General features: G+C 30.9%; 1 pseudogene; it reads right to left on the bottom strand.

Annotated features, from left to right (window-relative positions):
- Positions 1–241: 241 nt before the first annotated feature.
- On the bottom strand, positions 242–3,637 carry LOC107858102 (annotated as a pseudogene).
- Positions 3,638–25,174: the final 21,537 nt, after the last annotated feature.

The following is a 25,174-nucleotide window of genomic DNA, read 5'->3' as shown; positions in this document are numbered from 1 at the left end:
TCATCATGAAAACAAGAGCATCTGTAAGCTTATTTCTTTCTAGATAGCTAGAGAATTATGTTGGATTTATTCCTCATGTATTTCTTCAGTATCAGTTTGCCCTTTTCTCTTGGTGCATCAATACTTAATTCTATCATTTTTCAGCCAATGTACTCATCTGGAAGCTAGGTTAGGGTACATTAGGATTTTGCTCCTTTTTGTACCATTAGTAGTCGAAAAATGTAATATCTCACAACGAACTTCACTGACAACGTTTGTGGAGCTTGAAACCAAATACCCTACGAACTTAATTTTGTGTTGATTTGTGTAGCTTAAAGAATTCGCAAGACATCGAAAAGAGGGCTGGAAACGTTGTTTCAAAGTAAGCTCCATTGATATTACCTTGGTACTTTGATTGGGGATAAAAGATATACTCACATTTGGGACAGTATTTATACTCCGGTAAAAACTTACATGTACCCGATGTATACACTAAATTAATATTTTTTATCATGGTTAAGTAATTAATAATATTCTTTTATCATGGTTAGATAATTAAATTAAGTAAAATACATGTTAATTAATCATGGTTAAAAATCATAAACTGATCTATATTTAAACACATGTCATATATGTACTGACTTGATGTATACACTGAGTACATTTAAATTTTAGCCTATTTATAATGTATTTGAATGTGGAATATCGTACTGACCAACTGGAAGGAAAGGTTGGCCATAGCAATAAACTCATGGATATTACCCAAAGTCATAGTTTTTGTACTTCTCTAATATTGCGGTCATTCCCTTCCTAGTCAAAATATATTTGACATGAATCAAATTATACAACATCTCTACCGCGTTGACTCGATCAATTTTTCTATTTCCTCGATGAACATATCACCATGAGAGGATTCTGCATCAAGGATAAGGTCAAGTGCATAATCATAGTATGGCACTTGATTGCTTAATCTATGGAGATTAAAATCGTCTTGAATGTATTCGTCATAAACTTCACACAAGAACTCATTTTCAAAGAACTTTAGCCACATAAAATCGTTATTTTACCTAAGAGGGGTAGGATGAACACTCTTGTCCCACCCCTTTCAAACCTAACTCGCTCTGCCTTGCATATAGTTGGAGACCCATTAATATTTTTTCGATCCAACGTAATGTTTGGCTGGAAATCATAGTTTCCAACACATAATAGCACTCCAAAGTATTGCATGAATCTCATTTGGTAGGATCCACCTCATCTTCGGTTCCTCCATTATGTTGGAAATGTCCAAATTTATGTAAGAACAAGAGAATATCAACTTTAGTCAGCTAATCATATTCAAAATATATCAAATCAAAAAAAAATTGTCATTAATTACAAGCACAAAACAAAGAAAATTGAGGCCAGTGTTGATGACAACAAAGCATTTTTTGTTGTACTACATTATAAGTTCACATGTCCATTATATATAGTAGGTTCTTCATTGCTCCCAAATTGATTAGATCTCCCAAATTGATTAGATCATTTCTTGAATTTCAAACTCTCCTCTCTTTTGCAGCATACAAAGTCAAATTTTTTGCCACTATAGACGTGAATACTGCAAGTGTTTACTTTCGAACTATTGAACCCGCTCACTTAAATTCTTCAATTCCTCAGAAAAAAAGAACCAAAAACATTCTATCAAGTATCACATATTCATAAGATAAAGAAATGAGAAACTACATGCTCATAAATCAATGAACTTGCATAGAATTTATATTGATGTAAGCATCAATAGTAGACTTCACAACTAGAATCCATGTTGAAGGTACTGAGAAGGACGCACCCCAAGGAAGTTAATATAGTAGCATAACCCAATACAAACATTAATAGTTGATTTTACGGCTCAAACTTGTGACTATATATATAGGCCACACAAAGATAAATTTATCATTACTCCGCAGGGCTACTCAGCACAAAGATCCTTTTTCTATTATTTTGTTTATCAAATTAAAAGATAAAAAATCTTAATGGGATTAGTTAGAAGTAAAATGCTGGCTAACCATTCACTAAGAGATGATATTGCAGAAGGTGTTCCCTTGTCATCCCAAAATATGTAAACTTGTTCACCAATCATCATTTCTTTTCTCATCTCATCTCATCCACACAAAGCAATATTCTAAAAAAAAATTGTAAATCATATGCATTTAATAATGTAAATAATTCTTATAACATCATCAATTCAATTAGATAAATTATAATAAGTATTGCTTACTCTATAATCGGCTCATTTGTATGACTGTATTCAGACACCCGACTCAAGTTCTCCAATTGTCACCATTCTAATACCTTGAATCACCACATGTCATATCATTCTGATGATTTCATTGGCCACAGTTGTGTCAATAACCAAATTCATGAATTGATCAAATACCCAAAAAAGTTCCCGCAAGCTGCGTGTCCATATACTTTTTGAGATCTGGAGACTGACCCATTCTACTCATCTTCTTTTTCCTCTTTTCTTCTTTGAGAGGCAAACGGATCACAGATGTACAAGAAATAATATATAACAAAACAACACAGTAACAAAAAAGGAAACTACAATTCAATGACGACACAATGTATTACAACCCTAAAACGTGAGCTTTGGAAAGAATAGATTATGCACAAATCTTATTTTATCTATGTTTTTTCCGGTATCCCTTGAGACAAGGGTCCATCGAAAATATCCCATCAATATAATAGATCTCGTTACCTCAAACACAATCAACAAAAGCATAATTTGATGACCTAATTTTTGTTTACTTTTTATGTCTTCTTTTGGGGGGTAGTGTGGGGGGATAAATTGATATTTGAAGACTTTGAAAATCTAAACGGAACATAAAATGTTTAAATTGGACTCTTAACATAATTATTCTACCTATACTATCCAAAGAAAACCAAAGTAAATATTTATGGGTTTTTCAAGGTTTCCTCTTCACCTTCACCTTCATTCTCGCCCAATAACTAATTTATTGTATAACCTATCATGAAAACATGAACTAACTTCATACTACAATAACTAACTTCACAAAGTTGAAAACTTTTAATCATCGAGTTTTTCAGCTACTTCAGTAAGCGATAACATACTTATTTTGTCAAATTTTCGATCAGAATTTCCAACTGAATGACAAACATCATTAAAAATTATCAAAAAGAGAATTCATTATCAATTATTAATTATGTACAAGTCTTTTACACTTTTAACTAAAAGAAATAAAGAAAAGCAAAAAAAATAATGATAATAAATATTACAAGAAGACGGATTTAATTAAAATCAAAATAAAAAATAGTAGATATTCGTTATTTTTTTTCATAAATAAAAATTAATTACCTCTTTGTAATTTAAAATCATCAATACAACATAGATAGTCAGAGAACCGTTTATGATACAAACAAACACCAATATAATATGCCAGAAAAGGCGGTTAGTAGTCAATCTGAAAAATGAGTACAAAAAAGTTTCGAAACAAAAATTTCAAGAACAAAAAAGAAAAGAAAAACACTAATAATTAATACAACTACACAAGACGAAAGAAATCAGGACTTACGTGATAAAGAATAGTTGTTGATGAAATCGTTGCTTCCTAGAGGTGCTTCTTTGCTTTAATTTTTTTTTTTTTGTATTTGCTTGTATGAGGAAAACTTTTGTACCTGCACAAAAAAAAAAAGTAACAAACTTTTGGTAGATACCATGAAATAGAGAAAGCTTTACTTAAATAGAATTGATTGTAGAATTTTTCTTTCATTAAAGGTAAAATTATGATTGATTTAGAAGTGTTAAATATTTTATATTTTAGGAGTTATAAACTAAATAGAACACAAAATTTGAAAATCCCCCAAAAAGTATCGATTGAAAATTTTTTTGATTGTAGAATTTTTCTTTTATGTAAAGTAAAATTATAATTAATTTAGAAGTGTTAAATATTTATATTTTAGGAGTTATAAATTTAATAGGACACAAATTTTGAAAAACCCTAGAAAAGTATCAATTGATTTTTTTTTTCAATTTGCATAGTTATTTTTTTTTAGTAATTTAATTGGAGGAAAAAGGTGAAAAAATGAATTTTTCTAAAGGAGAGTCTCTTAATGAAGGGTAAAAAGTTCAAATCATTTTTCTAAGGGTCTTCACACTTTTAATATATTATTATTATTATTATTATTATTATTATTATTATTATTATTATTATTAGTGTATGTGTGTTGCACGTGTGTTTCGCGTCAATATAAAAAGTTGTATACAAAAAAAATTATACAAAAAGAAAATGTGTAGATTTTTTATTGTTTATTAAAAGTACATATATCTATTATTAGATACTATCACAAGTTTATAAGCTCATCGCATGCGGTTTGCCTAGTGCGATTTACATCTGCTTTGTGTTTTGCAAATTATTGCATAGTGAGCAAGTTATCACAAACTGCTCATCACAAAGTACTCACTTTAAGGGTAGAGATTGTGGGTTTCCTCAAGTGTTCTAACAAAAAAATCTACGATAAAAGATGTTGATATTAACTTTTTTTTTTTTAAATAAAGATATTTATTCCTTATACTAAATCATCTTAAAATTTCAAAAATAAATAGTGAAAAAAATAAATGTTAATTTGATGTTAATAATTCTAAAGAACAACAATAATATTATATTGATTGTCAAATTGCATAATTTTTTTTTAATTGTTGGATACTATTAATTATAGAAATCTATACTCATGATACTTTTCTTTTTATATTCACTGACAATGTTAGATTAACTTTTTTAATATACTATTGTACCTTTTTTCATTATTTTTATTCAATTATAATGACACATTAATTCTTGAATCCTTAAACTAATTTTGTTGAATAGAATAAGTAAAACTAATTCTTCAATAATTTTGTTAAAACTAAATGGAGGGAGCATTGCAAAAGTACGTTGAACAAATACTTAAGTTTACATCAAGAAAAATATTTTATATGAAAAAAATTAGTATTTTCTTTATACCAATAAAGTTGTATAGGAACACAAATTATTCAACATCATTTCACAAAGTGCAAAGTTAGTTTTACCCATTGAGAAAAGCTACTAATCCTCTAATTAACAAGGTATGACGCTCTTCTATCCCCTTTAAAATATCTTTTCTCACTTGAAGGTTATGAAAAGATAAGCTCCTTTTGAGGATGTACGTAATAAGTTTGGCAAGCAAATGAATTCCAAATGTTATTGCTGCCCAAATGCTTATGATTGGATTTTGAATCACATTTTCAGTGAAGGAGTAGAAGATAGTTATATCTGTTTATCTTATAATTTAATTCTCAATCTACGGATCTTTCTATCAAGGATTATGTCATGATTGAAATAATTCAAATATCCATAGATACAGTTGTCCATTTAGTTAAATTAAATAAGAAGAAGGAAAAATTAATTTTTATGTGATTTCATATTTAGATAAAAACAACAACGATAACAAATCCACAGTCAAAAAAAAAATTGAGGTCATGTAGGCAACCAATAAAGAAGAAATCTTACAACTCTAGTAAGAAAATAGGCAGTGATGTTGAAATTGTGATCAGGTAGTCCTTGTAAAAGATCTATTTCAACACAATAAGAAAAAATATCATCATCTTGTAAACAACAATAAGCAAATATAAAATAAGAAACAAAAATAAAACAAACACATGTGTGTGTGTCGTCTTTTTACCTTTTTTCTTAAATTATTAATTAATTATTTTTATACTATTACCTATAATTTTTAAAAGTTAAGAAGTCCTAAAATATATCATAAAAAAAGATATGGAGAATTAATGCTGATAGATTGTTGTTTTCTTGTGTAACTAAACAATGATTCCTTATATATATATAATAAGAGGTGAAAAAGAAAAAGTTTGATGGAGATTTCTTTTGACATACAAAAGCACGGCTTTTTTAATTTTTAAAATATACTACTTTCTTTGTCTCAATTTATGTGTTGTCGTTTGAATTTTGAGAGTCAAATTTCATTTGATGTTCTAAACAATAAAATTTTCAAATTACCAAAGAGAAAAAAAAGAAAAAAGCATGAATAATGTATAAAGAATTAAAAAAAAAATTATTTTTTATTATATTTTTGTGTAAGGATATAATATCATATTGTAAATATAGCTGGACAAACTTGATAGAACTAAGATCGACATGAGCACTTATACAAAACTTGATATTTAATCGATGAAATTGTGTGACTTGGATAAAAAATAAAATTTCGCAACAATACTATTACATGTATTAACAATATGTACAACAAAAGTATGTTATCAAGTTAAGCCATCGACAAGCAGTAGATCTTTAACCCCTGCAAAATGAAACATGTGCTCTTCTGTTATTGCTACCCATCTCCATTGACATCTCTTAGTGAAGTTGAATAGTTTTCACTTGTCTATTGGACGTGTAATAACTTTTCTAATTACAATACTAAATATTTTACTAATAAAGCAGACCTATATATTATGTTAGGAAGAAGAATTATGATTCATAGCAAAACAAATTAAAAGTACATGGTCCATGACAAATCTGGAAGGTGCTATTTTTGAAAGGTCTTGATTTACAATCCATGTTAATAATTGTTATTTAGCTACAATATCAAGTTAGCACAAATCCATTACGAAGAATAAAGAATTATGTTTGCTTAACTACTTCTCATCTACCTTACTCTAGTATCAATATGCAATCGATAAGACCTTCAGGTCGAAATAAAAGGCCTAATGAACAAAAATCACAAAAAAACGTCCTAATTAGTAATTGTCTTCAAGAATACATCATAATAATTTATTATTATAAACTTCACAAACATATTAACATTTTAGAAAATTATCTTAATTCAATTAGTAATTGTCTTCAAGAATAAACAATAATTTATCATCAAACTCCAAGAACAAAACAAAATTTTAAAAAATTTACCTCAAATTTAAAGATATAGTAAAAAATTTACCTCAAATCATAAATAAATTACCTTTGCAATCATCAACACTATCCGAATTTCATGGTAAAGAATGTATCATTCAAAAAAAATAATTTATTATTCTATAAGTTTAAAAATAAACTAAAGATATAAAAAATTTACCTTAATTCATAATAATCAAATTTAACAATGCTATTGAGACTTCATGTTATTAAACAGAACTTAAGAAAATTAATATAAATAACATTAGTTGTTTAAAGAAATTCAAAAATTAAAGTGACAATAATTGCCGAATTTTAAACAATTTTTCCACGTAGCGACACTTTTAGTAAAAGAATCCCAACTTAACTTTAAAACCTAAACAAAGAAACTTGTTTGTGATATTATTTCTAACCTATAATCGTTTTTTCACTTTTTTTTAATTTATAATATTGAATATTAACTATAATAAATATATAAAAAAATTAACTTATAACAAAATTTCTAAATCTAGGATAATATTCCCCCCCCCCCCCCCCCCCCCCCAAAAAAAAAAAGGGTCGGTTTACTTAAAAAAAAAAAAGGCTTTTTTTTGTCCTAAATTCCTGGTAGAGAAAAATCTAATAAATATTTTTTCTTTAAAAAATAAGAAGACATTAACTGAAAAAAAAAGTACGAACCTAAATTCTATAAAATAGGCTTAAAATCAAATTTTGAATTTTTTGACCTTCATAAAATTTTTTTGTAATAGATAAAATTATTTTTTCATTTTTTTTTTAATTAATATATTATTATTTTTATAATATTAAATATAATGTTGACTTCTAAAATATATATGATAAGAGATATTAGGATAATTAATATATTTTTATTAAATTAAAAAATACTAAAATAGATGGAAAGAAATAACTTACTTTTTGTAGGAAAAATAATTTATTTATTTTAAAATAATTTATTATATATTTGAAAAAACAAGAAAAGGAAAAAGAGCCATATTATTTTACTTGGAGAAAAAGAAAGAAAAGAAAAGAAAAAGAAATTAATGCTTTTGTGTACTTGCAGAGAAAGGAAAAGAAACAAAGAAGAAGAAAAGGAAAAACATGTGATATGTTGATTAATTTTTTGTTGATGTCCACCGCCTCTGCTGTCCACCGCCTCAACAATATACTAAAAATAGCATTCCCTTCATTTTGCAAAATAATCAATCATCAGCATATACTTTTCTCTATAAAATTTCTTTTCTTCTTTTTTCAGTTTCAATTTAATTAATTATTGTTATGATATATATCAATTATAGTGAATGTTTATTAAAATTTATCAAAATATATTTGATATGTATCAGAATTTAATGTATTTGTCTTTTAGTATGAAATTAGGGGCAAATTCTCTCTATAAATAGAAGGGCTTCCTTCATTGTAAATCATCAGAACAAATAAGAATTACTCTCTCTATTCTCTCAACTCTTTTTCTTTATTCTTTCTTATTTTATAACACGTTATCAGTACGAGACTCTACCATCTCAAATTTGAAGGCTAAGGCTAAGGTATTATTATTTTTCTGTTCTTTTTTTATATGGCTAACAATGTTACGAAGTGTGAGTTCGTTGCCCTTCAAAGTTCGGCAAGAACTATATTTCATGGGAGTTGGATGCTGAAATCCACCTAGATGCTATGAGTCTTGGAGATGCCATAAAGAATGAAAATACAATATCTAGTCAAAATCGTAATAAAACTATGATTTTCTTGCGTCATCATCTTGACGAAATTCTAAAAATTGAGTACCTTACTAATAAGGATCCACTCGTATTGTGGAATAGTCTAAAATAAAGGTTTGACCACTTAAAGATGGTCATCCTCCCGAAAGCACGATATAACTGGATGCATTTAAGATTTCAAGACTATGAGTCTATTCATGAATACAATTCTTCCATGTTCAGAATTTCTTCTTAATTGAAACTATGTAGAGAGACGGTCAATCATAATGATGTGATGAAAAAGACGCTCTCTACTTTTCATGCTTCGAATGTGCTCTTACAACAACAATATCGAAAAAAAGTTTCAAGAAGTATACTGAACTGAGTTCTCATCTTCTCGTGGTAGAAAAAAATAATGATTTATTGATTAAAAATCACGAGAACCGACCAACTGGATCTGCACCATTCTCTGAGGTGAATGATGTACACGCTCACCATGCTAGGCGTGGAAAAAGTCACGGCCCTGGTCGTGGACCTGGTCGTGGTCGTGATGACCAAGAAAGAAACCTTGTTTCGGCTGTTAATTATTCATCGAATAAAAAGAGAAAAGATGAGAAACGTGAAGCAATTACTTGTTTTTGATGTGGTGGAAAAGGACATTATTCACGTGACTGTCGTGCTCTCAAGCACTTAGTTGATCTTTATCAAACATCACTAAAGAAGAAAGAGAGAAATCCCGAGGCTAACTTTCTCTCTAAAAATAATGTTGACATCATATGCTTGAATGTAGCAGACTTTTATGATTACCCTGAAGGAAAGATTGATCAGTTGATTGGCGATGGTTTTGAAAACATGGAAGAATGAATGAATTTTAATTTTTATTGATAAGAGTTATGTAACGCCCCAAAATCGGGTTCCAAGACGTCACACGGTGCTTAGGGTCACAAGTGACCCCAAGCTAACCCTTTTACTGGCATAACTCATAAGCAACTGAATAAAATTCTTAAATCTGTATAAAATCAACGAGAACATAAAACTTTTCTGAACTTGATCAATACAAATCTGAACTTTACAAGATTACAACTCTACTTTTACGAAAATAAAACTAAAACTGAATACATTAACTCTACTGACTGTCTATGAAGCCTCTACTAGTACTGACTTTAGATAGCCGGGTCATGACTCCCAACTATCCCAACTCAATACGACTGAAATAGGAAAATAAAGAACTGCTCAAACTGTCTATCTGGCTCAAACCCTTGAATCAAAAGGATTCATCACCTGTTGACTGGAAGTTGCGAGGTGACTGAATCTGTCTTGTACCTATATTATGAGATAATGTAGTATATAGACGTATATGTGGATCAATACTTTGGGAATGTACTGAGTATATGGGGGTGTATGCAATTAAATAATCAATATCATAAATCCTTATGAAAAACATGCATGCTAGTATAGATGACTCACATAACTTGAATTAAAACCATCATAATCATGAATAAGAAAACAGGCAATGTAAATCACGTGAGTCATTGCACTTCATTCTAAATCTGCATTCTTTCTTTATTATCAAACTTGTAAGATAGATAAAGTCTTAAAACAACATCTTTCAGAGCATGTATTTTAATCTCATGAAAACTAGAAACTTATTTGGAAACTTAAAGATTTTGACACTTGAGAGCCTTAGAAATCTTGGACTCATAGCTTTCAAAATATATATACTTGTATCTTAGATAGAGTGGGGGACTACTTTGGGAGTTTCTTCTAACCGACATAAATCATATGAGCTATATGGAGTCCAACGTATTACTCACATTGGGGAGAGCTTTCCTATCCTTGCCATCGGATAGAGCCTTAACTTTAGTGATCATTGTCTTAACCCACTTGGGGTAAATCAAAAACCTACATGGGCACGTAGTTCTAAGGCATGATACCTCGAAATCAAGCCCAACTCGGTGCTAAATACTACTCCCTTACTTAGCTCAGAACTTAAGAAAATCCATCTTAAAATATTTCAACAATATGTAATGGGAGCCAAAATGCATCCCCTTTATCTCAAAATCAAAGATATGGATTTCTTTCTTAACTTAGCATCAAAACTCACTTCTTTCTTAAAGTCTTGATAGACTTATCATCAAAGCTTTAAAGATCTCATAATAATGGAAATATAAGCATACTTCTTGTAATTCTTTAAAAGTTATCAATAACTCATAATTCAACAATAAGGCTCAATTCATACAACAAGTCTCGAAAATTCTTCACAAAGATGACATGAATGTAGGAATCATACAAATTATAATGTAATTTCTCAATTCAAATCGTATTAGAATAAGGAAATCATGCAATTCAAGATTCGGACCATTCTATAATCTCAAATACACGAAATATATCAAAATAATGCAAATTCATATTAAAAATATGAATTCTTTAAGAAAACTACAACTTTTGGGCACAAGAACGAAAGAGTGTTCTTGTTCAAAACCCACATACCTTATTTAGTTTGATTTAGTGTAACAAGATGACTTTTGAAGCCTTGAGAGTTTTTCTTGAAAGTTCTTGGATGGTGGTGCTTGATTCTTGAGTGTTCTTGGAGAAGTTATTGAATTCTTAGTTTTGGGGCTTGATCTTAAAAGAAACCCTAACCTTGTGGTTGAAGGTATGTAGAGAATTTTGAGATGTTTAACTAAAGAGAATAAAAGAAAAATACGTTCCTTGAGGGTTATAAGTCATGGGAAGTGAAGGAAGAAGACCAAAATATCCTTCTGAAACTGCTTCCCAATTGCTGAAAATCTCGGCTGACGACCAAGGCTGATAAACCGTCAGACTTGTGATAAGTCATCAGAAATGTCGTCACTTTGGAGTTGGATTTTATGGGTTTCTGCCTAAGGCTGACGACATTTGTGATAAGCCGTCAGACTTGTGATAAGTCGTCACAAATATCGTCACTTGGGGCTGGAATTTAAGGGTTTTTGCCTAAGGCTGACAATATTTGCTGATAAGTTGTCAGAAACATGATAAGTTATCAAAATTTTTGTTAAAAATGTGATAAGTTATCAGAAATGTCTTTAGGAATGTGATAAGGTGTCAGAAATGTCGTCACTCAGTTTTCCAGGCTGATATGCTGGAGTAAAACATTTTTCTCCGATATTGGATTTAGTCAAAATTGATATCGTTGGAAAGATAATTCGAAGATCTTTCATTTTATATATAGTAGTACACTCAGTTCGTCATAGACAAGGAGTTATGATCAGTTGAAGTCAACTCAAGTTTCGACGCTCACTAAAACTCGAACGATAGGAAAGCTTTCAATTTGACCTTGAGTTAGGGGATCTATATGATCTCAATTCATGCTTAAATAGGTTCCCACACTACATAATTGATTAACATACCAAATTTTCATAGGATTTATGGATGTTGGAACATATACACATAGTATTGACGGTTTTTGTTCTAGCCCGAATTGCGGGGTGTTACATTATCTCCCCTTTGGGATTATTTATCCCCAAATGTTGCTCTTTAGGTTAAGAATACAGAGAAAACTGAGGATACACAGTTGAAATAACTTATTAAACTGAATCTATATCTTTCTAAACTTTGGCATCCTTCGATGAATACATATACTCATGATAAGAATAGCTATCTAACTGAATCTTTAATTAGATAGGAGCTGAATGACGAAAGGCTGTTACCTTCGTCTGTATCTGAGCTAACTTTCCCTTTTTGCTTTTTTTTATAAAGAGCTGACTCATGCTGAGAGTTTAGAATTTTCTTGATGTGCTCATGGTGCGATCGTACTTATAAACTGCGAGGTGGTAGTTTATGCAGGCACAAATCATGAGAAAACAAGGCTAAGATCACACATGGGTATAACAGTGTCTGAGCTGGAATACTTGGAAAATGAAGATCGTTTAGTAAATACTTATGAACTGAATCATGATGAGATATACGAATGCTGAAACTGATGCCTGATACATATACTGAGCTGAATTCGCAATTGCGAAACTATTTCGGAATGACCGTACTTATGAAACTTCAGGTAGTAAAACTAGGCTAGTTAAAAAAAAATGGAAATCCATAGAAATCTATGTGCCTGATTATTAAAATGAACTACTGTCTATCAAAACTGAATCATACTAGATACTCATGCTCAAGTGAAGGGTTTCTTGAACACCCCTCTAGGGAGTTCTAACAATTTGAAGGAGCTAAGAATTTTGGTTAAGATCTAAGCAAGACATCTGAATAAGGGATTACAATATTGCTACAATTCCATAACTTGGAATCATAGACCTTTAATCGTAGACTGGAGGGGGGAGGGGTAGAATTTACTTGGGTTTAGGCAATGCATTACCTTACTTAAAACTTAGACACACTTCTAAAATATTCTATCAACTATTCCTTTACCTTAAAAACCATACTTATTGATCCATCTCTAATTCTAACAAGGCCATTGATATTTCCTTCTACTCATGTCTAAACTAAACTAAATTCCCGCACCATCTTCAAGCCTAATCCACAATCATAGGGTACACCGCATAACACTGTACTACTAGTCTGAACCGTAATTCAATACACCCTGAACTTCACAACTTCTCATCTCATGAAAATTCTCATTACTACTCCAACAACCACATTCAACCTCGTACTAGACATTTTACGAATGTGCAGTGCAATCATCTAAATATACAAACCTGATGTTCAAGCCTCACTTCTATAACCACATATGCACTTCTAAACACACTCCCTTAAAATACCTTTTTCACAACTTACAAACCTTTATCAAGAACAACTTCTATGTACTACTCCTAAGAAGACATACATAAGATTTCAACTACCCAAACATCCCATATAAAACTTCGACTAACCATGACGGGTATTAAAGACTTGGCTTCAATCTTACTTTACACTTTACTGCCCTAGCTAAAATAAGCATACAGCGATCTTCCAGTAACAAGAAATATTTACTCTCTCTCCTATCCAGACAACTGATTATCATCACTATCTTGACCGAAGGAAAGGTAATAGAAGGTTAGAACATGAGAGCCCAAAATATGAGGGGATATTATGATTAACTTGACACTCAACTGAGGCTTGAGGAATAGAATATATAGCATTATGGACTTATCAAAGAAGTATGATCTGAGGACATGCAAGATATAAATTCGAATTTTACTGATCATTAAAAGTATTGCTTGAGTACTTGGACTGAACATATTGTAAAGCTTGAGTACATGAGTCATGAGCTTTATGACCTGAATTTGAAGTTCATAACTTATGGAATGTGATTCCAACTATTGAAAGAACTCGAACTCCTTATTTTTGGAAAATAGGAGAGTACATAATTCTCCATCATATGCATGAACATGAATTAAGATCAGGGAATAGAACGTAAGACATGAGTAGGTATTGGGACAACTGAAAATACTAAAATAAGATTAGGTCAAGCATTAATCTTTCTCACAGCTATTCTACAACTTACTGGTATATCTACTAGATTCTAAAGGTTTGACTTGGTTACTTGTTCTATCATCTCCCCCTTAGATGTAAGCCATCACTCTAAGGCTGTGAATCACTATATAAACTCTAGTCTAACTACAATCACTTTACTCTAGAGTTTGGGATATAGCAACACACATGAACAAAAGAACTTAACCTGAATGACTACACTTAAAAGCGTAAAACCAACTTTTAATACTCACTTCTGAGCTACACCCTATCTTTTTATAGCCCCAATAGTCATCATATAACACTTGAACACTTACAACTTTGAATCTGCATGAGCATCCCTATAGTTGGAGTGCACACTATCTAGTGCTTCAACTCTTATTCCTATTAGATAAATCTTCAAAATTTCAAACTTAGATTCTAACGCTTAACATGGATATCTCCAAAACTTTGATGAACCATACAACTTCTGTCATAGTCTACCAATATCACGCCTGTAAACTTATGTTTCTAAACCATGAGAATCACATTCATACTTAAAAAGGCTCAACATCTTCAATCATAACTCCTTAACTTAGCTATCAAGAACATTACTCATTATCTAAGTAGTCTTTCTCTACCTAACATCTCAATGGTACTACTGACCCCACAACATGCAATAATCCTAAGAAAATACATCCTCATAGCACCTTAGGTGTACTTCTGCATTATACATATAACGTCAAACTTGATTATGAATCAAGTAAACTTATGCTTTTGCATACACTCTTCAACCTTATTATATCACTTCATTACTAACTCAATCCTATGCACAAGATTCGGCTATACATATAGTTAGTGAATTTCCCTTACCACATTTTTTGTCACTACACCTCTAAACCCTCAGTTTCAACCAACACAAAAACAACAAGATGCACAACAAGTTGCTAGTGAATCGAAATAGGCCTCACATGACTTTACTAGACTTTAATTTTTCAACAAAACAATGATAACAAGGTTACAAGAGATAGAAACTTGACACACAATATTCAATGCTAAGAATATAAATCTTATTCTGTCTTACTTGTATGACTCATAAGAGTGAGGACATAACTCTGATCTTGAGAGACTTATAACACACTAGAATGCTACTCTCAAGCCGCTTTGTGTGACTTCTGAAGCTTCTTGCTACACAATCTGAGAGTGTTATCTGGGGAGGAACTGGAAGTTACTAATCATGCTATCTCAAGAATAATACATGGGTAGGGAAGTATATATTTACATTATAGATTCTGAGGAAGAATATGGAAGTGCATCTGACTTGGGCTTAGTGCACGACTTTTATAAATCATGAATAGAGCACTTCAATCATCGGAACTAAAAAACACTGATGGGATACTTTCTAGCTCTCTTACAATTCGATAACTATCTGTGAAGACTATCTGAGAAACCACTATCTGTAAAGATTTAAGCTTGACTATTTCTGATACCTTGAAAATAAGATAGAGATAGCTCAAATAGAGTAAGATGAGAATCTGTATAAGTTTCTTAAAGAATATTTCTATAGAACGGTCTAAGACTTGAAAGAATGGAGGCATTTCCTAAATGCCTTGTAGCCTCTCGAAGAAAAATACAGACGTCTCTGTACCATCCCACAAGACTTTACTAGACACGGCTTCACAAACACCTTAGGACTCTTGAACTTTGTGCTTTGATACCAAGTTTGTAATGCCCCAAAATCGGGTCCCGAGATGTCACACGATGCTTAGGGTCAAAAATGACCCCAAGCTAACCCTTATACTAGCATAACTCATAAGAAACTGAATAAAATTCTTAAATCTGTATAAAATCAGCGAGAACATAAAACTTTTTTGAACTTAATCAATACAAATCTGAACTTTATAAGAATACAACTTTACTTTTACCAAAATAAAACTAAAACTGAATATATTAACTGTACTGACTGTCTATGAAGCCTCTACTAGTAATGACTTTAGATAGCCAGGTCATGACTCCCAACTATCCCAACTCAATACGACTGAAATAGGAAAATAAAGAACTGCTCAAACTGTCTATCTGACTCAAACCCTTGAATCAAAAGGATTCATCACCTGCTGACTAGAAGCTGCGACCTGACTGAATCTGAATGTGTATACTAAGTTTTGTACCTACATTATGAGACAATGTAGTACATAGACGTATATATGGATCAGCACTTTGGGAATGTACTGAGTATATGAGGGTGTATGCAATTAAATAATCAATATCCTAAATCCTCATAAAAACATGCATGTTAGTATAGATGACTCACGTAGCTTGAATTAAAACCATCATAATCATGAATAAGAAAACAGGCAATGTAAATCACGTGAGTCATTGCACTTTATTCTAAATCTACATTCTTTCTTTATTCTCAAACTTATAAGATAAAGTCTTAAAACAACATCTTTCAGAGCATGCACTTTAATCTCATGAAAACTAGGAACTTCTTTGAAAACTTAAAGATTTTGACACTTGAGAGCCTTAGAAATCTTGGACTCACAGCTTTCAAAAACATATACTTGTATCTTAGATAGAGTGGGGGATTACTTTGGGAGTTTCTTCTAATCGACATAAACCATGTGAGCTACATGATGTCCAACATCTTGCTCGCATTGGGGAGAGCTGTTCTATCCTTGCCATCGGATAGAGCCTTAACTTTAGTGATCACTATCTTAACCCACTTGAGTAAATCAGAAACCTACGGAGGCACGTAGTTCTGGGGAATGAGACCTCGAAATCAAGCCTAACTCGGTGCTAAATACTACTCTCTTACTTAGCTTATAACTTAAGAAAATCCACCTTAAAATATTTCAACAATATGTAATGGGAGCCAAAATGCATCCCCTTTATCTCAAAATCAAAGATGTGGATTTTTTTCTTAACTTAGGATAAAAACTCACTTCATTCTTGAAATCTTGATAGAATTATCATCAAAGCTTTAAAGATCTCATAATAATGGAAATATAAGCATACTTCTTGTAATTCTTTAAAAGTCATCAATAACGCATAATTCAACAATAAGGCTCAATTCGTACAATAAGTCTCGAAAATTCTTGACAAAGATGACATGAATATAGGAATCATACAAATTATAATATAATTTCTTAATTCAAATCATATTAGAATAAGAAAATCATGCAATTCAAGATTAGGACCATTCAATAATCTCAAATACTCGAAATATATCAAAATAATGCAAATTCATCTTAAAAATATGAATTCTTTAAGAAAACTACATCTTTTGGGCACAAGAACGAAGGGTGTTCTTATTCAAAACTCAAATAACTTATTTAGCTTGATTTGGTAGAACAAGATGACTTTTGAAGCCTTGAGAGTTTTTCTTGAAAGTTCTAGGATGGTGGTGCTTAATTCTTGAGTTTTCTTGGAGAAGTTCTTAAATTCTTGGTCTTGGGGTTTGATCTTAAAAGAAATCCTAACCTTATGGTTGAAGGTGTGTAGAGAATTTTGAGATGTTTAACTAAAGAGAATAGAAGAAAAATACGTTCCTTGAGGGTTATATGTCATGAAAAGTGAAGTAAAAAGACCAAAATACCCTTACTAAATTGCTTTCCAATTGCTGAAAATCTCGGCTGACGACCAAGGATGATAAGCCGTCAGACTTGTGATAAGTCGTTAGAAATGTTGTCACTTGGGAGTTGTATTTTATGGGTTTCTGCCTAAGGTTGACGACATTTGCGATAAGCCATCAGACTTGTGATAAGTCATCACAAATGTCATCACTTGGGGCTGGAATTTATGGATTTCTGCCTAAGGCTGACGACATTTGCTGATAAGTCGTCAGAAATATGATAAGTTATCAGAAATGTTGTTAGAAACGTGATAAGTTATCATAAATATCGTCTGGAATGTGATAAGGCGTCAGAAATGTCGTCACTCAGTTTTTCAGGATGATATGCTGGAGTAAAATGGGCATAACTTTTTCCTCCGATATCAAATTCAGGCGAAATTGATATTGTTGAAAATATAATTTGAAGAGATTTCATTTGATATATAGTAGGCCACCTAGTTCATCATAGAAAAGGAGTTATGGTCGATTGAATTCGACTCAAGTTTCGACGCTCACTAAAACTCGAACGATAGGAAAGCTTTCAATATGACCTTGAGTTAGGGGATCCATATGATCTAAATTCATGCTCAAATAGGTTTCCACACTACACAATTGATTAACATACCAAATTTGCATAGGATTTATGGCTTTTGGAACATCTACAAGTAGAAATGACGGTTTTTGTTCTAGCCCGAAATGCGGGGTGTTACAAGTTAGTGAATAAAGAATCATGTAAAAGTAGGTATTTGCATGAGTATTAGTTTTTAAATAGTATTAATTGTTTTATTATTGTCGTAGTTAATTAGATAATTAAGTTGATCTATGTTGTTCTAAATTATATACTTCGACAAGCTATTCTAAAGTTTAATTTGACATGCTGCACCCGCATCCATGTCAAATATAGATATCACCCCATGTTACTCTGACTATTTTGTTTGATTCAATATTGATATTTATTTCAATAGACTAAAGTTGTAAACTCTTACTATGACTTTTGAACTAGTTTTGTGAATTGAAGAAAAAACAACAACAACAACAACACGTGATTGTAACTTGCAAAGAATATAAATGAACTTAGGTCTTAGTGCCCACAGATTTTGTATTCATATGCTTTTAATTTAATTCATTTTTTCTTTTGGATATGTCACGTACTAATAATTCACCACCAAAACACTATTGTTCTTCTAACTTATTTTTTAAAACTATTGAAAAAAAATGTATCTTTTTTCCAGTGAAATATTATGAGCATAAAAGTTGTGACATTTTGAGTTGGACATATTTTTTTTTAGTAAAATGTGATTAATAATTTTTTATAGTATAAGTTTTTACTTTGTACAAAAATTTAATATATATCTTATTGGTGTATGTCATTTTATTTGAAGATATGGATAATTTTCAAGAAGATATTTGTTTGATTGATTTTGGCACTACACATACGATATTCAAAGACAAGAAATATTTTTCTCATCTAAACATGGACAAGATTAATGTTACTACAATTTCTGGTAGTGCTGATTTGATTGAAGACTTTGGAAAAGCCATTATAATCTTGCCCAAGGGAACTAAACTCATCATAAATAATGCTAAGTTCTCTCTCAAGTCTCGGAGAAACTTGATGAGTTTTAAAGATATCCGTGAAAATGGTTATCATATCAAGAGATTTGATGAGATAAATCTTGAATATCTTGGTATAACTAAGAATGTCTCTGGCCAGACATGTGTTATAGAAAAGTTCTCTGCTTTATCTTGTTACCTGTATTGGACAAAGATTTATGCAATTGAGGCATATTCTATAGTAAACTGGAAGTTTGCTGATTCCAATACTTTCGTACTTTGGCATGATCGCCTGGGACATCCTAGATCAATAATAATAAGATGAATCATAGAAAATTTAAATGGGCATCCATTAAAGAACTTGAAGGTTCTTTAGAATGGTGAATTTTCATGCAATGCTTGATATCAAGGCAAGCTGATTGTGAGGCCATCACCAACAAAAGTTGAGATTGAGTCCCCCGCGTTCTTGGAACGTATACATGGGGATATTTGTGGATCCATTCACCCACCTAGTGGATTTTTAGATACTTCATGGTCCTAATAGATACTTCATCTAGATGGTTTCATGTGTGCCTATTGTCATCTCGCAACTTGGAATTTCCAAAATTATTGGCACAAATAATATGATTACGGGCATAATTTCCTAATAATCAAATTAAGTCTATTCGCCTTGATAATGCTGCAGAATTTTCATTCCAAGTATTTAATGACTATTGCTTATCGATTGTGATAAGAGTGGAACATCCTGTACCCCATATTCACACTCAAAATGGCCTGCTGAGTCATTAATTAAACGTCTGCAGTTGTTAGCAAGACCACTGCTTATGAAAACTAAGTTGCCCACTTCTGCTTGAGGTCATGCAATTTTTCATGCTGCAACACTTGTTCGTCTTATACCGATAAATTATCATAAATTTTCTCCGTTGCAATTGGTTTTGGGTTAAGAGCCTAATATATCTCACTTGAGAACTTTTAGGTGCGGTGTATATATGCCTATAGCACCACCAAACCGCACTAAGATGGACCCCCAAAGAAGGTTAGAAATTTATGTTGGGTTTGAATCACCTTCGATTATTTGCTATCTTGAACCATTAACGGAAGATATGTTCACTGCTCGATTTGCAGATTGTCGGTTTGATGAGATACTTTTCTCAAAATTAGGGGAAGAAGATAGTGATATCAAAAGAGAAATTTTGTGAAAAAATACATTACTATCTCATCTTGATGCACGTGCTTCTATTTGTAAGCAAGAAGTACAAAAGATTATTCATCTGCAAAAAATTACAAATCAAATGCCGAATGCATTTATTGATCTGAAAAGGATCACCAAATCACATATTCCTGCAGAAAATATCCCAATTCAAATTGATGTCTCTAAAGGACCGTCCACCAGTGTCATAGCTAATGAATCTAAAGCACGCTTGAAGCGTGGCAGACCATTAGGTTCTAAGGATCGAAATCCTAGAAAAATAAAAACAAATGGTCAAGATGACACCGCAAAAGATCCTCATATAGAAGCTCAAGATTTGAGCAATGTTGATATTCCTGAAGGAATCAATGAGCCTGAGACTCAAGAAAATGAGGAACTATCCATAAATTCATGTGATATTGAAACTAATTTGAATCGATCTGAAGTAGTAGTGGATCATGTCTTTGCATACAATTCAACAAAAAAAATAATGCAAGATAGTGAGGATCTTGAACCTCGACCTGTCACAGAATGTCGACAAAGAAATGACTGGCCAAAATGGAAAGAAGCAATTCAATCTGAATTGAATTCACTTGCCAAACGTGAAGTTTTTAGACCTATAACTCAAACACCTAATGGTGTTAAGCCTGTTGGCTATAAATGGGTCTTTGTGCAAAAAAAAATTAGAAAAATAAAATACAAAGGTATAAAGCACGCCTTGTTGCACAAGGATTTTCACAATGGTCTGGTGTTGATTATGATGAGATATTTTCACCAGTTATAGACGCAATAACATTGCGTTATCTTATTAGTTTCACTATTCATGAGAGACTTAAAATGCATTTGATGGTGTGGTAACATCCTATCTATATGGATCACTTGATAATGAGATATACATGAAAATTCTCAAAGAATTTAAAATGATGAAAGCATATAGTTCAAAGCCTCAGGAAATGCATTCCATTAGATTGCAAATATCATTGTATGGTTTGAAGCAATCTAAACGCATGTGGTATAACCGTCTTAGTGAATATTTATCTAAGAAGGTTATACGAATGATGAAATTTCTCCATGTGTTTTTATAAAGAAAACAACGTCGGAGTTTGTTATACTTGCTGTCTATGTAGATGACATAAACCTTATTGGAACACCAATAGAGCTTCAAAAGACAATTGATTACCTAAAGAAAGAATTTGAGATAAAAGATCTCAAAAAGACAAAGTTATGCCTTGGTTTGTAAATTGAGAATTTGATAAATGATATCTTTGTCCATCAATCTGCCTACACAGAAAAGGTGTTGAAAAAATTCCATATGGATGGATCACATCCACTAAGTACTCCGATGGTTGTTCAATCACTTGATGTGAATAAGGATCCATTCCGACCTCAAGAAAAGAATGAGGAACTCCTTGGTCCTGAAATACTATATCTTAGTGCAATTGGTGCACTAATGTATCTTGCAAATACTACAAGGCCTGATATTGCCTTTTCAGTAAATTTTCTAGCAAGATATAGTTCTGCTCCTACTAGGAGACATTGGAATAGGATCAAATACATATTACGGTATCTAAGGGGACTACCGATATGGGCTTATTTTATTCTAAAGATTGCAGTTCCGATCTTGTTGGTTATGCTGATGTTGGGTACTTATTTGACCCACATAAATCTCGATCTCAAAAAGGATATGTATTTATATATGGAGGTACTTCCATATCTTGGAGATCAACAAAGTAGTCTATCATAGCCACTTTATCGAATCACGCTGAGATTATAGCTATTCATGAAACAAGCCGAGAGTATGTGTGGTTGAGGTCCATAATACATCTCATTCAAAAAAAATATGGCTTGAAATATGACAAAGTATCCTCAATTTTATATGAAGATAATGCAGCATGCATAGCACAACTGAAAGATGGATTCATAAAAGGAGATAGAATGAAGCACATTTCGCCAAAGCTCTTCTATACACATGAGCTCCAAAAGAATGGTGATATTGACGTACAACAGATTCATTCAAGTGATAATATGGCTGATTTATTCACCAAGTCTCTTCCAACTGCAACTTTCAAGAAGATAGTGCACAAGATCGAAATACAAAGATTCAAGGATGTTCTTATTAGGGGGAGTTAACATGCGTTGTACTCTTTTTCCCTTACGAGGTTTTATCCCACTGGGTTTTCCTTGTAAGGTTTTTAATGAGGCAGCCTCTATGCGTATTGTTAGACATTCAAAGGGGAGTGTTATGATATATATCAATTATAATGAATGTCTATCAAGATCTATTTGACGTCTATCAGGATTTGATGTATTTGTCTTTTAGTGTGAAACTAGGGGCAAATTCCCCCTATAAATAGAAGAGCTTCCTTCATTGTAAATCATCCCTCAGGAGAAGAAATAAGAATTACTCTCTCTATTCTCTCTACTCTTCTTCTTTATTCTTTTTTGTTTTATAACAACTATTGCCTTATTATGATTTTTACTTCAATTTTTTAACTTGTTAGTATTTGTATTAATAATTTTGTTGATTCCTGTATTCTCTGATTAATTATGGAAGATTTATTTAATTTCGGATATCCTCTAATTAATTAGGAAAGTTCTTGTTTATTCTTGAAAAATATTTCACTTTGCGGAAATAGTTTCTTAGGACAGTGCCTAGCACGACTCAAGCAATTTAAATATTACTTAAAATCACATTGTTATAATATCTATTTAATATTCAGTATTATTAATTTATCAATAATTAATTATGTTATTGTTAATATTATTATATTAATTATACACTATTATATTATTGTACTATTATTATTATATTAATATTTTGTTAACAGTTTAAATATTATTGTTATTGGTATTTTTACCATTGTTCCCCAACACTTTTTTCAACGTGAAAAGTGTCGAATTAAAGAGTAAATTACAATAATATATAAAGAGAAGAAGGTTTCTTTTTAGTTAAAAAAAGAAAGCAATACAATAAAAAAGAAAAATTCTCACGTTTTTCGTTGTATATGAAATTGTATGTTAATACGAAAGAATTAACTATAGCTAGTAGCTCTTACTTCACGGGACAAATTAATCACAATATAGAGCAACTCCTTTTATAGGATCCTATCCGATTTTTATTAGGATATACGGTAATTGATAGTAAAAGAAAAAAGAATACTTGTATTTTATAATTAAAAAACTCCTTCCATATCAATTTTTATATGCAAAAATAAAAAATACTTCCTACGACATTTTCTTTTGACCAACTATATCATCCTAATTATTTCTCGGAATGTATTTTAGGACTCTTTCTTCACCTATACAAGGAAAAGAAAAGCTTATCAATATTAGTTCTTAATATATTTTAGGACTCATTAATTTTTAAAAATTATAATCAATATTATAAATATAATGGTATAATAATTTAAGGAAATAAGTGAAAAGACGATTTTGTCTATTATAGAGTCTTTTAATGAAGGGTAAAAAGTTCAAATTACTTTTCTAAGGGTCTTCACACTTTTACTATATTACTAGTTTAGGTGTACGCGCTTTACGCATGTACCTCACTTTAATGAGTTCAAACATTACACTAAATATGATATTTGTTTAACTAATAAAGATGAATATAATAATTAAATTTAATATCTTTTGAGTATGTAAAGATGGAGAATTTATTTATTAAATCTAATCTTTATCAAAAAATATTTTAAAAAGTAGATCGATATTCATCTGCCATCTGTAAATTGCAACAGAACGACACAATGACAGAGAAATCAAAATAATACAATTAAATCTAATCTTTACACACAAAATTTTTCTCAAAGTCTTCTGAGACTTATCTACCACCTGTAAACAATAACAAAATAATACGATAATAGAGATATCAAAGTAATACAACTAAACTTTACCTTTACACAAAACAAATTCTCAAAACAGAGATATAATAATACAATTAAACCTAACATTTACATAAAAAAATTCCTCAAAGCCAACCAACATTCATCTCCCACCTGTAAATTCATCTACGATCTGTAAATTACAACAAAATAATACAATAGTGACCACAAAACCTCAGTTTTGATGAAAGTAATTCTTGTCTGAACGAAAGTTTTGACCCTAAAGAATGAATTGAATGAAAACAAAGAAAATATATATATACACACACGTTGAATTCTATTATGTTGACAAAAATAGTGAATAAGTTGAGGATTAGAAAATTAAGTATCCACCAATCCAGACATGCAACCGAATCAAGTTAGATGAGCATCAATCATATTTTCCCAATAAGTAAGTCAATTTCTTCTTTAGTTTAAAGTGCATCTCAATATTTATAGAAACATTTACTTAATAAAATCCTATTTTAGGAGTATTTTTCTATCCTATTTAAGAGTATTTTTCTAATTGATCACTACAAAGGAAAATATCAATTGATTCTCTTTCCATATATTTTAGGAGTCTCATATATTTTAGAAGTCTAGTTAATATAATAAAAAGAAATAAATAATAAATTGAAGAAAATAGTGAAAAGACAATTTTGTCTAAAGGGAAGGGTCTTATAATAAAGAACAAAAAATTCAAATCACTTTTTAAAAAGACTTTACACTTTTAATATAGTATTATATTTTAAATATAGATATAGATGCTTGCAATTCTTTTATAGTACATTATGGTGTATTGTATAATTTTAATAAGGAAAAATTTAACAACTCAAAGCTAATATAAAGAAGATAAATAATTGATTATTATGTCACCATTTGTGTAGAATAGTACTTTAAAACTTTTTGAAATTTACAGAACATTTTCTTTTAGCATATTTTTTCGGAGTGTGGATATTATGAGTTAT

The sequence above is a fragment of the Capsicum annuum genome, chromosome 1, assembly GCF_002878395.1.
Source record: "Capsicum annuum cultivar UCD-10X-F1 chromosome 1, UCD10Xv1.1, whole genome shotgun sequence".
Taxonomy (NCBI): domain Eukaryota; kingdom Viridiplantae; phylum Streptophyta; class Magnoliopsida; order Solanales; family Solanaceae; genus Capsicum; species Capsicum annuum.
Note: the sequence above shows the minus strand (reverse complement) of the source record. Positions and strands in the feature narration are given on the sequence as shown.